Genomic DNA, 13,390 nt, shown 5'->3' with positions numbered 1-13,390 from the left:
CCTTCCCCTCCTCTCCCCTCACTCCCTCCTCCCCCTCCTCTCCCCTCACTCCCTCCTGCCCCTCACTCCCTCCTCTTCCTCACTCCCTCCTCCCCCTCACTCCCTCCTCCCCCTCACTCCCTCCTCCCCTTCCTCTCCCCTCACTCCCTCCTCCCCTTCCTCTCCCCTCACTCCCTCCTCCTCCCCTCCTCTCCCCTCACTCCCTCCTCCCACTCCTCTCCCCTCACTCCCTCCTCCCACTCCTCTCCCCTCACTCCCTCCTCCCCCTCACTCCCTCCTCTTCCTCACTCCCTCCTCTTCCTCACTCCCTCCTTCCCCTCCTCTCCCCTCACTCCCTCCTTCCCCTCCTCTCCCCTCACTCCCTCCTCCTCCTCCTCTCCCCTCACTCCCTCCTCCCCCTCCTCTCCCCTCTCTCCCCTGCCCCTCACTCCCTCCTCCCCCTCACTCCCTCCTCCCCTTCCTCCCCCTCACTCCCTCCTCCCCTTCCTCTCCCCTCACTCCCTCCTCCCCTTCCTCTCCCCCTCACTCCCTCCTCCCCTTCCTCTCCCCTCACTCCCTCCTCCCCCTGTCCTCTCCCCTCACTCCCTCTCCTCCCTTCCCTCTCCCCTCACTCCCTCCTCCCACTCCTCTCCCCTCACTCCCCTCCTCCCCCCTCCTCTCCCCTCACTCCCTCCTGCCCCCTCACTCCCTCCTCTTCCTCACTCCCTTCCTCCCCCCCTCCTCTCCCCTCACTCCCTCCTTCCCCTCCTCTCCCCCCCACGTCCCTCCTCCCCTTCACTCCCCTCACTCCCTACCTCCTCCTCTCACCTCACTCCCTCCTCCCCCTCCTTTCCTCTCACTCCCTCCTGCCCCTCACTCCCTCCTCTTCCTCACTCCCTCCTCCCCTCTCCCTCTCCCCTCACTCCCTCCTCTTCCTCACTCCCTCCTCCCCCTCCTCTCCCCCTCACTCCCTCCTTCCCCTCCTCTCCCCTCACTCCCCTCCTCCCCCTCCTCTCCCCTCACTCCCTCCTCCCCCTCCTCTCCCCTCACTCCTCCTCCCACCTCCTCTCCCCTCACTCCCTCCCTCCCCTCCCTACTCCCTCCCTCCCTCCTCCCCCTCCTCTCCCCTCACTCCCTCCCCTCGACGCCTCCCCTCCCTCCCTCTTCCTCACTCCCTCCTTCCCCTCCTCTCCCCTCACTCCCTCACTCCCTCCTTCCCCCCTCTCCCTCACTCCCTCCTTCCCCTCCTCTCCCCTCACTCCCTCCTCCCCATCCTCTCCCCTCACTCCCTCCTCCCCTCCTCTCCCATCACTCCCTCCTCCCCTCCTCTCCCCTCACTCCCTCCTCCCACTCCTCTCCCCTCACTCCCTCCTCCCACTCCTCTCCCCTCACTCCCTCCTCCCCCTCACTCCCTCCTCTCCTCACTCCCTCCTCTCCTCACTCCCTCCTTCCCCTCCTCTCCCCTCACTCCCTCCTTCCCCTCCTCTCCCCTCACTCCCTCCTCCACCTCCTCTCCCCTCACTCCCTCCTCCCCCTCCTCTCCCCTCACTCCCTCCTGCCCCTCACTCCCTCCTCCCCCTCACTCCCTCCTCCCCTTCCTCTCCCCTCACTCCCTCCTCCCCTTCCTCTCCCCTCACTCCCTCCTCCCCTTCCTCTCCCCTCACTCCCTCCTCCCCTTCCTCTCCCCTCACTCCCTCCTCCCCTTCCTCTCCCCTCACTCCCTCCTCCCCTTCCTCTCCCCTCACTCCCTCCTCCCACTCCTCTCCCCTCACTCCCTCCTCCCCCTCCTCTCCCCTCACTCCCTCCTGCCCCTCACTCCCTCCTCTTCCTCACTCCCTCCTCCCCCTCCTCTCCCCTCACTCCCTCCTTCCCCTCCTCTCCCCTCACTCCCTCCTTCCCCTCCTCTCCCCTCACTCCCTCCTCCCACTCCTCTCCCCTCACTCCCTCCTCCCCCTCCTCTCCCCTCACTCCCTCCTGCCCCTCACTCCCTCCTCTTCCTCACTCCCTCCTCCCCCTCCTCTCCCCTCACTCCCTCCTCTTCCTCACTCCCTCCTCCCCCTCCTCTCCCCTCACTCCCTCCTTCCCCTCCTCTCCCCTCACTCCCTCCTCCCCCTCCTCTCCCCTCACTCCCTCCTCCCCCTCCACTCCCCTCACTCCCTCCTCTCCCCTCACTCCCTCCTCCCCCTCCTCTCCCCTCACTCCCTCCTCCCCCTCCTCTCCCCTCACTCCCTCCTGCCCCTCACTCCCTCCTCTTCCTCACTCCCTCCTCCCCTCCTCTCCCCTCACTCCCTCACTCCCTCCTTCCCCTCCTCTCCCCTCACTCCCTCCTTCCCCTCCTCTCCCCTCACTCCCTCCTCCCACTCCTCTCCCCTCACTCCCTCCTCCCCCTCCTCTCCCCTCACTCCCTCCTGCCCCTCACTCCCTCCTCCCCCTCCTCTCCCCTCACTCCCTCCTCCCCCTCACTCCCCCCTCACTCCCTCCTTCCCCTCCTCTCCCCTCACTCCCTCCTCCCCCTCACTCCCCCCTCCCCCTCCACTCCCTACCCCTCAGGTGTCCTCTACCCTCACTCCCTCCTCACCTCACAACCCCCTCACCAGACGCTGTGTCGCGGTTTGATGATCTCACTTCCGGTCCGGCTGCTGGCGGTGACGTCACCCGGCGCGGTGCACTCTGGGTGACACAAACAGACCCGAGACCGAGAGAAGAGGGAGAGACCGGCCCCGGATCCGGATCCCCACCCGAGACCGAGAGACCCCGGGCCCGGCCCCGGCCCCACCCCGCACAGCACAGAGCAGGTACCGGGTACCGGACAGCTTCACATCCCGGGGATGGGGAGGGTTTGTTATCCCGGGGATGGGGAGGGTTTGTTATCCCGGGGATGGGGAGGGTTTGTTATCCCGGGAATGGGAGATCCCGGGAATGGGGAGGGTTTGTTATCCCGGGAATGGGGAGGGTTTGTTATCCCGGGAATGGGGGGGATCCAGGGAATGGGGAGGGTTTGTTATCCCGGGAATGGGGAATCCAGGGAATGGGGAGGGTTTGTTATCCCGAGAATGGGGAGGGTTTGTTATCCCGGGAATGGGGAATCCAGGGAATGGGGAGGGTTTGTTATCCCGGGAATGGGGGATCCCGGGAATGGGGAGGGTTTGTTATCCCGGGAATGGGGAATCCAGGGAATGGGGAGGGTTTGTTATCCCGGGAATGGGGAATCCAGGGAATGGGGAGGGTTTGTTATCCCGGGAATGGGGAGGGTTTGTTATCCCGAGAATGGGGAATCCAGGGAATGGGGAGGGTTTGTTATCCCGGGAATGGGGAGGGTTTGTTATCCCGGGAATGGGGAATCCAGGGAATGGGGAGGGTTTGTTATCCCGGGAATGGGGGATCCCGGGAATGGGGAGGGTTTGTTATCCCGGGAATGGGGAATCCAGGGAATGGGGAGGGTTTGTTATCCCGGGAATGGGGGATCCCGGGAATGGGGAGGGTTTGTTATCCCGGGAATGGGGAATCCAGGGAATGGGGAGGGTTTGTTATCCCGGGAATGGGGGATCCCGGGAATGGGGAGGGTTTGTTATCCCGGGAATGGGGGATCCCGGGAATGGGGAGGGTTTGTTATCCCGGGAATGGGGGATTCCGGGAATGGGAAGGGTTTGTTATCTCGGGAATGGGGGGGATCCAGGGAATGGGGAGGGTTTGTTATCCCGGGAATGGGGGATTCCGGGAATGGGAAGGGTTTGTTATCTCGGGAATGGGGGGGATCCAGGGAATGGGGAGGGTTTGTTATCCCGGGAATGGGGGATCCAGGGAATGGGGAGGGTTTGTTATCCCGGGAATGGGGGGGATCCAGGGAATGGGGAGGGTTTGTTATCCCGGGAATGGGGAGGGTTTGTTATCCCGGGAATGGGGAGGGTTTGTTATCCCGGGAATGGGGGATCCAGGGAATGGGGAGGGTTTGTTATCCCGGGAATGGGGGGATCCAGGGAATGGGGAGGGTTTGTTATCCCGGGAATGGGGGGTATCCAGGGAATGGGGAGGGTTTGTTATCCCGGGAATGGGGGATCCAGGGAATGGGGAGGGTTTGTTATCTCGGGAATGGGGGGGATCCAGGGAATGGGGAGGGTTTGTTATCCCGGGAATGGGGGATCCAGGGAATGGGGAGGGTTTGTTATCCCGGGAATGGGGAGGGTTTGTTATCCCGGGAATGGGGAATCCAGGGAATGGGGAGGGTTTGTTATCCCGGGAATGGGGGATCCAGGGAATGGGGAGGGTTTGTTATCCCGGGAATGGGGGGGATCCAGGGAATGGGGAGGGTTTGTTATCCCGGGAATGGGGGGGATCCAGGGAATGGGGAGGGTTTGTTATCCCGGGAATGGGGAGGGTTTGTTATCCCGGGAATGGGGAGGGTTTGTTATCCCGGGAATGGGGAATCCAGGGAATGGGGAGGGTTTGTTATCCCGGGAATGGGGGGGATCCAGGGAATGGGGAGGGTTTGTTATCCCGGGAATGGGGGATCCCGGGAATGGGGAGGGTTTGTTATCCCGGGAATGGGGGATCCAGGGAATGGGGAGGGTTTGTTATCCCGGGAATGGGGGGGATCCAGGGAATGGGGAGGGTTTGTTATCCCGGGAATGGGAGGTATCCAGGGAATGGGGAGGGTTTGTTATCCCGGGAATGGGGGATCCAGGGAATGGGGAGGGTTTGTTATCCTGGGAATGGGGAATCCAGGGAATGGGGAATCCAGGGAATGGGGAGGTTATCCCGGGAATGGGGAATCCAGGGAATGGGGAGGGTTTGTTATCCCGGGAATGGGGGATCCAGGGAATGGGGAGGGTTTGTTATCCCGGGAATGGGGGATCCAGGGAATGGGGAGGGTTTGTTATCCCGGGAATGGGGAATCCAGGGAATGGGGAGTGTTTGTTATCCCGGGAATGGGGAGGGTTTGTTATCCCGGGAATGGGGAGGGTTTGTTATCCCGGGAATGGGGAGGGTTTGTTATCCCGGGGATGGGGAGGGTTTGTTATCCCGGGAATGGGGGATCCAGGGAATGGGGAGGGTTTGTTATCCCGGGAATGGGGAATCCAGGGAATGGGGAGGGTTTGTTATCCCGGGAATGGGGGATCCCGGGAATGGGGAGGGTTTGTTATCCCGGGAATGGGGAATCCAGGGAATGGGGAGGGTTTGTTATCCCGGGAATGGGGAATCCAGGGAATGGGGAGGGTTTGTTATCCCGGGAATGGGGAGGGTTTGTTATCCCGAGAATGGGGAGGGTTTGTTATCCCGGGAATGGGGAATCCAGGGAATGGGGAGGGTTTGTTATCCCGGGAATGGGGGATCCCGGGAATGGGGAGGGTTTGTTATCCCGGGAATGGGGAATCCAGGGAATGGGGAGGGTTTGTTATCCCGGGAATGGGGAGGGTTTGTTATCCCGGGAATGGGGAATCCAGGGAATGGGGAGGGTTTGTTATCCCGGGAATGGGGGATCCCGGGAATGGGGAGGGTTTGTTATCCCGGGAATGGGGAATCCAGGGAATGGGGAGGGTTTGTTATCCCGGGAATGGGGGATCCCGGGAATGGGGAGGGTTTGTTATCCGGGAATGGGGAATCCAGGGAATGGGGAGGGTTTGTTATCCCGGGAATGGGGGATCCCGGGAATGGGGAGGGTTTGTTATCCCGGGAATGGGGGGGATCCAGGGAATGGGGAGGGTTTGTTATCCCGGGAATGGGGGATCCCGGGAATGGGGAGGGTTTGTTATCCCGGGAATGGGGGATCCCGGGAATGGGGAGGGTTTGTTATCCCGGGAATGGGGGATCCCGGGAATGGGGAGGGTTTGTTATCCCGGGAATGGGGGATTCCGGGAATGGGAAGGGTTTGTTATCTCGGGAATGGGGGGGATCCAGGGAATGGGGAGGGTTTGTTATCCCGGGAATGGGGGATCCAGGGAATGGGGAGGGTTTGTTATCCCGGGAATGGGGAATCCAGGGAATGGGGAGGGTTTGTTATCCCGGGAATGGAGAGGGTTTGTTATCCCGGGAATGGGGAGGGTTTGTTATCCCGGGAATGGGGAATCCAGGGAATGGGGAGGGTTTGTTATCCCGGGAATGGGGAATCCAGGGAATGGGGAGGGTTTGTTATCCCGGGAATGGGGGATCCCGGGAATGGGGAGGGTTTGTTATCCCGGGAATGAGGAATCCAGGGAATGGGGAGTGTTTGTTATCCCGGGAATGGGGAATCCAGGGAATGGGGAGGGTTTGTTATCCCGGGAATGGGGAGGGTTTGTTATCCCGGGAATGGGGAGGGTTTGTTATCCCGGGAATGGGGAATCCAGGGAATGGGGAGGGTTTGTTATCCCGGGAATGGGGAATCCAGGGAATGGGGAGGGTTTGTTATCCCGGGAATGGGGGATCCCGGGAATGGGGAGGGTTTGTTATCCCGGGAATGGGGGATCCCGGGAATGGGGAGGGTTTGTTATCCCGGGAATGGGGGATCCCGGGAATGGGGAGGGTTTGTTATCCCGGGAATGGGGAATCCAGGGAATGGGGAGGGTTTGATATCCCGGGAATGGGGTATCCCGGGAATGGGGAGGGTTTGTTATCCCGGGAATGGGGGATCCCGGGAATGGGGAGGGTTTGTTATCCCGGGAATGGGGAATCCAGGGAATGGGGAGGCTTTGTTATCCCGGGAATGGGGAATCCAGGGAATGGGGAGGGTTTGTTATCCCGGGAATGGGGAATCCAGGGAATGGGGAGGGTTTGTTATCCCGGGAATGGGGAATCCAGGGAATGGGGAGGGTTTGTTATCCCGGGAATGGGGAATCCAGGGAATGGGGAATCCAGAGAATGGGGAGGGTTTGTTATCCCGGGAATGGGGAGGGTTTGTTATCCCGGGAATGGGGAATCCAGGGAATGGGGAGGGTTTGTTATCCCGGGAATGGGGGATCCCGGGAATGGGGAGGGTTTGTTATCCCGGGAATGGGGAATCCAGGGAATGGGGAGGGTTTGTTATCCCGGGAATGGGGGATCCCGGGAATGGGGAGGGTTTGTTATCCCGGGAATGGGGAATCCAGGGAATGGGGAGGGTTTGTTATCCCGGGAATGGGGGATCCCGGGAATGGGGAGGGTTTGTTATCCCGGGAATGGGGGATCCCGGGAATGGGGAGGGTTTGTTATCCCGGGAATGGGGAATCCAGGGAATGGGGAGGGTTTGTTATCCCGGGAATGGGGGATCCCGGGAATGGGGAGGGTTTGTTATCCCGGGAATGGGGGGGATCCAGGGAATGGGGAGGGTTTGTTATCCCGGGAATGGGGGATCCCGGGAATGGGGAGGGTTTGTTATCCCGGGAATGGGGGATCCCGGGAATGGGGAGGGTTTGTTATCCCGGGAATGGGGGATCCCGGGAATGGGGAGGGTTTGTTATCCCGGGAATGGGGGATCCCGGGAATGGGGAGGGTTTGTTATCCCGGGAATGGGGGATCCCGGGAATGGGGAGGGTTTGTTATCCCGGGAATGGGGGATTCCGGGAATGGGGAGGGTTTGTTATCTCGGGAATGGGGGGGATCCAGTGAATGGGGAGGGTTTGATATCCCGGGAATGGGGGATCCCGGGAATGGGGAGGCTTTGTTATCCCGGGAATGGGGGGGATCCAGGGAATGGGGAGGGTTTGTTATCCCGGGAATGGGGGATCCCGGGAATGGGGAGGGTTTGTTATCCCGGGAATGGGGGATCCCGGGAATGGGGAGGGTTTGATATCCTGGGAATGGGGGATCCAGGGAATGGGGCGGGTTTGATATCCCGGGAATGGGGAGGGTTTGTTATCCTGGGAATGGGATGTCACAGGAATGGGGGAGGATTTGTTGTCCTGGGAAAAGTGACTAACAAGAGAAGTTAAAGCTAATGTATGACTGAACAAAGAGGTATCTGAAGTTGTTTAAAAGTTGATTGAGTTAAGGAATGCGACTGGAGAAATTAGTGGGGCTAAAAGTTGACAAATCCCCTGGACCTGATCACCTCCCTCTTAGCTGTAAAAACGAGGTGGTCCCAGAGATACTGAATTGCATTCTTCGATTCTGCGCCAGTACCTCGAGAAAGCGGGAAACATCACCCCCTCTCCCCTCCTCTTCAAGAAAGTAGGGAGAGAGAAACAGGGGGGACCACAGACCTGATATCAGCAGCCCAACACATGTCAAATACTAGAGTGGCATGAAGCAAATCATCATGTGGCTCAGCAATCAGCATGAGATCATGAGCAACGGGAGCCAGGGCTAGGCTCTGTCATTCAGTAAGATCATTGCTGATCTGGTTGTGTCAGTCCACGTTCCCTGTCTGTCCCCCATAACTCTCGATTCCCTTGTCGATCAAAAATCTGTCTAACTCAGCCTTGAATATATTCAATGATCCAGCCTCCGCTGCTCTCTGGGAAAATTATCCCCTAAGAGAAGAAATTTCTCTAACTCATTACTAAATGGGAGACGCCTTATTTTTAAACTATGTCCCCTAGTTCTAGATTCCACCCCCCCTCCCCCACAACGAGGGGAAACATCCTCTCAGCATCTACTCTGTCAAATCCCCTCAGAAGCTTACATGTTTCAATAAGATCACCTCTCATTCTCCGAAACTCCAGGGAGTATCAGCCCAACCTGCTCAACTTTTCCTCATAAGACAAACCCCTTCATCCCAGGAATCAGCCGAGTGAACCTTCTCTGAACCGCTTCCAATGCGAGATATCCCTCCTTAAGTAAGGAGACCAAAACTGTGCACAGCGCTCCAGCTGCGGTCTCACCAATGCCCTGTACAGTTGTAGCAAGACTTCCCTACTTTTATACTCCATCCCCCTTACAAACAACATTCTGTTTGCATTCCTAATTACTTGCTGGATCTGCATGCAAATATTTTTCGGTTCACATACGAGGGCACCCAGATCCTTCTGTACTGCAACATCATGCCATTTCTCTCCATTTAAATAATACTCTGCTTTTCTATCCTTCCTGCCAAAGTGGAGAACCTCAGGTTTTCCTACATTATACTCCATCTGCCAAATCTTTGCCCACTCACTTTAACCTATCCATATCTCTTTGCAGATTCTTTACCCCCAGTCAGTGTCATGTATTTGTGATTTGGAAAAGCATTCGTTAAAATACCAGACAGCAGGTTAATTCACACAATTTTTAAAAGGAATAAGGGAGAAAACAGGGAATTACAGACCTTTTAGCCTAACCTCAGTAGTAGGGAAAATGCTAGGGTCTATTATAAAGGATGTGATAACAGGACACTTAGAAAATTTCAACAGGATTAGACAAAGTCAACATGGATTTATGAAAGGGAAACCATGTTTGACAAACCCACTGGAGTCGTTTGAGGACGTAAGTAGTAGAATAGATAAGGGAGAACCAGTGGATGTGGTGTATTTGGATTTTCAGGCAGCTTTTGATAAAGTTAGTGTGTAAAATCAAAGCACATGGCATTGGGGATAATACATTGACATGGATTGAGAATTGGTTAGCAGATAGGAAACAGAGAGTAGGAATAAATGGGTCTTTTTCAGAGTGGCAGGTGGTGACTAGTGGGGTACCGCAGGGATCAGTGCTTGGACCCCAGCTATTCACAATATAAATCAATGATTTGGATGAGGGAACCAAATGTAATATTTCCAAGTTTGCTGATGACATGAAACTTGATGGGAATGTGAGCTGTGAGGAGGGGGTTAGGAGGCTTCAAGATGATTTAGACAGGTTGAGTGAGTGGGCAAATACATGGCAGATGCAGTATAACGTGGATAAGTGTGAATTATCCACTTCGATAGGAAAAACAGAATAGCGGAGTGTTATTTAAATGGTGATAGGTTGGGAAATGTTGATGTACGTAGGGACCTGGGTGTCCTTGTCTACCAATCACTGAAAGCAAGCTTACAGGTACAGCAATTAGTTAAGACAAATGATATGTTGGCCTTCATTCCAAGAGGAGTTGAGCACAGGAGCAAGGATGTCTTACTGCAGCTGTACAGGGCCTTGGTGAGACCACACCTGGAGTATTGTGTGCAGTTTTGGTCTCCTTATCTAAGAAAGGATATACTTGCCATAGAGGGAGTGCAGCGAAGGTTCACCAGACTGATTCCTGGGATGGCTGGATTGTTGTATGAAGAGAGATTGGGCCGACTAGGCCTGTATTCACTGGAATTTAGACGAACGAGAGGGGATCTCACTAAAAAGTATAAAATTCTGACAGGGATGGACAGACTGGATGCAGGGATGATATTTCCTCTGGCTGTGGGGGGGGTGGTGCTAGGACAAGAACTCACAATCTCAGGATACAGGGTAGACAACTTAGGACTGAGAAGAGGAGAAACTTCTTCAATGGTGAACCTATGGAATCCTCTATCCCAGCGGGCTGTGGAGGGCAATTCACTGAGTGTATATTTAAGAAGGAATTAGATTTCAGGACTCTAAAGGCATTGAGATAAGAGGATCAGACATGATCATATTGACTGGTGGAGTAGACTTTGAAGGGCTGACTGGAACTACACCTGCTCCTATTTTCTCCTTTTTATCCACGATGTGGGAGGAGAAGCAGAAAATAGGCATGTAAAAAGGAAAAGCTTAGCAAAGGCAAATACATGCCCATTACAGCAGAGACAGGAGCATTTATAATGTGGAATAAGGAAGTGGCAGAGGAATTAAATAAATGCTTTGTGTCTGCCTTCATGGAGGAAAATACAAAAAAAAAACCACCCCGAAATACTAAAGAACCAAGGGACGAATGAGAATGAGGAACGGAAAGAAATTAGTATTAGTAAAAAAGTTGCACAAGGAGAACTTAATGGGACTGAACTTGGATAAATCCCCTGGATCTGGTGTTGAAAGAGGTGGCTGTAGAGATAGTGGGTGCATTGGTGATCATCTTCCAAAATTTGATGGATCCTGGAATAAAACCTGCAGATTGGAAGGTGGTAAATGTAATGCCCCTATTTAGGAAAGGAGGGAGAGAGAAAACAGGGAACTGCAGACCAGTTCGTCTGGCAGCAGTAGTAGGGAAAATGCTAGAGTCTATTACAAAGGATGTGATAATAGGACACTTAGAAAATAATGGTCAGGTCAGCATGGATTTATGAGAGGAAAATCATGTTTGACAAACCTGTTGGAGTTTTTTGAGGATGTGACTAGCGGAATGGATAAGGGGGAAGTGGTGGATGTGGTGTATTTGGATTTTCAGAAGGCTTTCAATAAGGTCCCACACAGGAGGTTACTAAACAAAATTAGAGCACATGGGATGGGGGTAATATACTGGCGTGGATTGAGAACTGGTTAACAGACAGAAAACAGAGAGTAGGAATAAGCGGATCATTCGCAGGTTGGCAGGCTGTTACTATTGGGGTACCGCAAGGATCAGTGCTTGGGCCCCAGCTCCTCACAACCTATATCAATGATTTGGATGTAGGGATTAAATGTAATATTTTCAAGCTTGCTGATAACACAAAACTAGGTGGAAGTGAGAGTTGTGAGGAGGATGCAAAGGGGCTTCAAGTGAATTTGGGCGGGCAAAGTGAGCGGGCAAGAACATGGCGGACAGAATATAATGTGGAGAATGTTATCCACTGTGATTGAAAGAAGAGAAATGTAGAGTATTTCTGAAATGAGGAGAGATTGGGAAGTGTTGATAAAAAGGGACCTGAGTATCCTTATAAAAACAAAAAAACTGCGGATGCTGGAAATCCAAAACAAAAACAGAATTACCTGGAAAAACTCAGCAGGTCTGGCAGCATCGGCGGAGAAGAAAAGAGTTGACGTTTCGAGTCCTCATGACCCTTCGACAGAACAAGTATCCTTGTTCATGAGTCACTGAAAGCTAACATGCAACAAGCAATTAGTGAGGTGAATGCTATGTTGGCCTTTATTACAAGAGGAGTAAATATGCCTCACTGCAATTATACAGGGCCTTGGTGAGACCGCACCTGGAGTATTGTGTACAGTTTTGGTCTCCTTATCTGATGAAGGATGTACTTGCCTGAGAGGGAGTGCAACTGAGGTTGACCAGACTGATTCCTGGGATGGCTGGATTGTCCTATGAAGAGAGATTGAGAAGGTTGGGCCTGTAGTTTTTTTTTTAAATTCATTTTACGGGACGTGGGCGTCGCTGGCTGGGCCAGCATTTACTGCCCATCCCTAATTGCCCTTGAGAAGGTGGTGTTGAGCTGCCTTCTTAAACAACTATTTATATGGCTGGTCCAGTTCAGTTTCTGGTCAATGGTAACCCCTCAGATGTTGATAGTGGGGGATTCAGTGATGATAATACCATTGAATGTCATGAGGCGATGGTTAGATTCTCCCTTGTTGGAGATGGTCATTGCCTGGATATTGTGCAGGTCTTGCTGCTTTTGGACTTGGACTGCTTCAGTGTGTGAGGAGTCACGAATTGTCAGTGAACATCCTTATCATTCCAGACCCACTTCAATGTCGCTGACTCTTAACTGCCTTCTGAAATGGCCTAATAAGTCACTTAGTTCAAGGGCATTTATGGATGAACAATAAATGCTGGCCTTACCAGTGACACCCACATCACATGAAAGAACAAAGAAATCATTCCAACAGGGCTCGACAGGAAGGATATTTCCCTTGGCTGGGGGGGTGGGTGGGGGGCTCTAGAACCAGGGGACACTGTCTCAGAATAAGGGGCAGATCAAACACGAGGAGGAATTTCTTCACTCAGAAGGTGGTGAAGCTTTGGCATTCTCTACCCCGGAGGGCTGTGGGAGCTCAGTCATTGAGTATGTTCAAGACTGAAATGGATAGATTTCTGCATACTATCGAGGGATATGGGGACAGTGCGGGGAAAATGGTGTTGAGGTAGAAGGTCAGCCATGATCTAAATGAATGGCACAACAGGCTGGATGGGTAGAATGGCCTTCTCCTGCTCCCTGTTCCCCAAAAGCTGAATTTTTTTTTAATGGTGTGAGACTGAAAAATGGCGGTATCTTGGGGAACTGTGTGTCCTTGTACGTAAATCGCAGCAAGTTAGCATGCAAGCACAGCAAATAATTAGGACGGCAAGTGGTATGTCGGGCTTTATTACAAGGGGATTGGAGTACAGGAATAAAAATGTTTTGGACTCTATAGCTCAGGAAACATGCACTTATCTTGGAGGGAGTGAAACAAAGGTTCACTCGGCTGGTTCCTTGTGGGGGGGGGGGGGGGGGGGGGGGGGGGGGGGGGGGGGGTGGGATTGTCCTGTGAGGATTGATTGAGGAGACTTGGCCTGTATCCCCCTAGTTGTTAGAAGGATGAGAGGTGATCTCATTGAAACATATAAAATTCACAAGGGACTTGACCGGGTAGATCTGGGAGGATGTTTCAACCTGACTGGAGAGTCTAGAACGTGAGGTCAGGGTCACAAGGGGAGAAACCATTTCAGAACAAGGTGAGGGTT

The 13,390-nt window shown here is 54.4% G+C and overlaps 2 protein-coding genes across 2 annotated transcripts in view; one reads left to right on the top strand and one right to left on the bottom strand.

Annotated features, from left to right (window-relative positions):
- Nucleotides 1-13,390, bottom strand: part of mrpl2 (mitochondrial ribosomal protein L2) — a 35,654-nt gene that overhangs the window by 18,699 nt on the left and 3,565 nt on the right. The gene's annotated exons all lie outside the window — the stretch shown is intronic.
- Nucleotides 2,642-13,390, top strand: part of LOC121278082 (kinesin light chain 1-like) — a 119,232-nt gene continuing 108,483 nt past the window's right edge. The window contains exon 1 of the mRNA XM_041188143.1: nucleotides 2,642-2,774. The gene's annotated coding sequence lies outside the window, so the exon portion shown is untranslated. The remainder of the gene's footprint in view (nucleotides 2,775-13,390) is intronic.

The sequence above is a fragment of the Carcharodon carcharias genome, chromosome 5 (genome assembly GCF_017639515.1).
Source record: "Carcharodon carcharias isolate sCarCar2 chromosome 5, sCarCar2.pri, whole genome shotgun sequence".
In the NCBI taxonomy this organism is placed as follows: Eukaryota; Metazoa; Chordata; class Chondrichthyes; order Lamniformes; family Lamnidae; genus Carcharodon; species Carcharodon carcharias.
The sequence above is the reverse complement of the archived record's forward strand: the minus strand, read 5'-3'. Positions and strand labels throughout refer to the sequence as shown.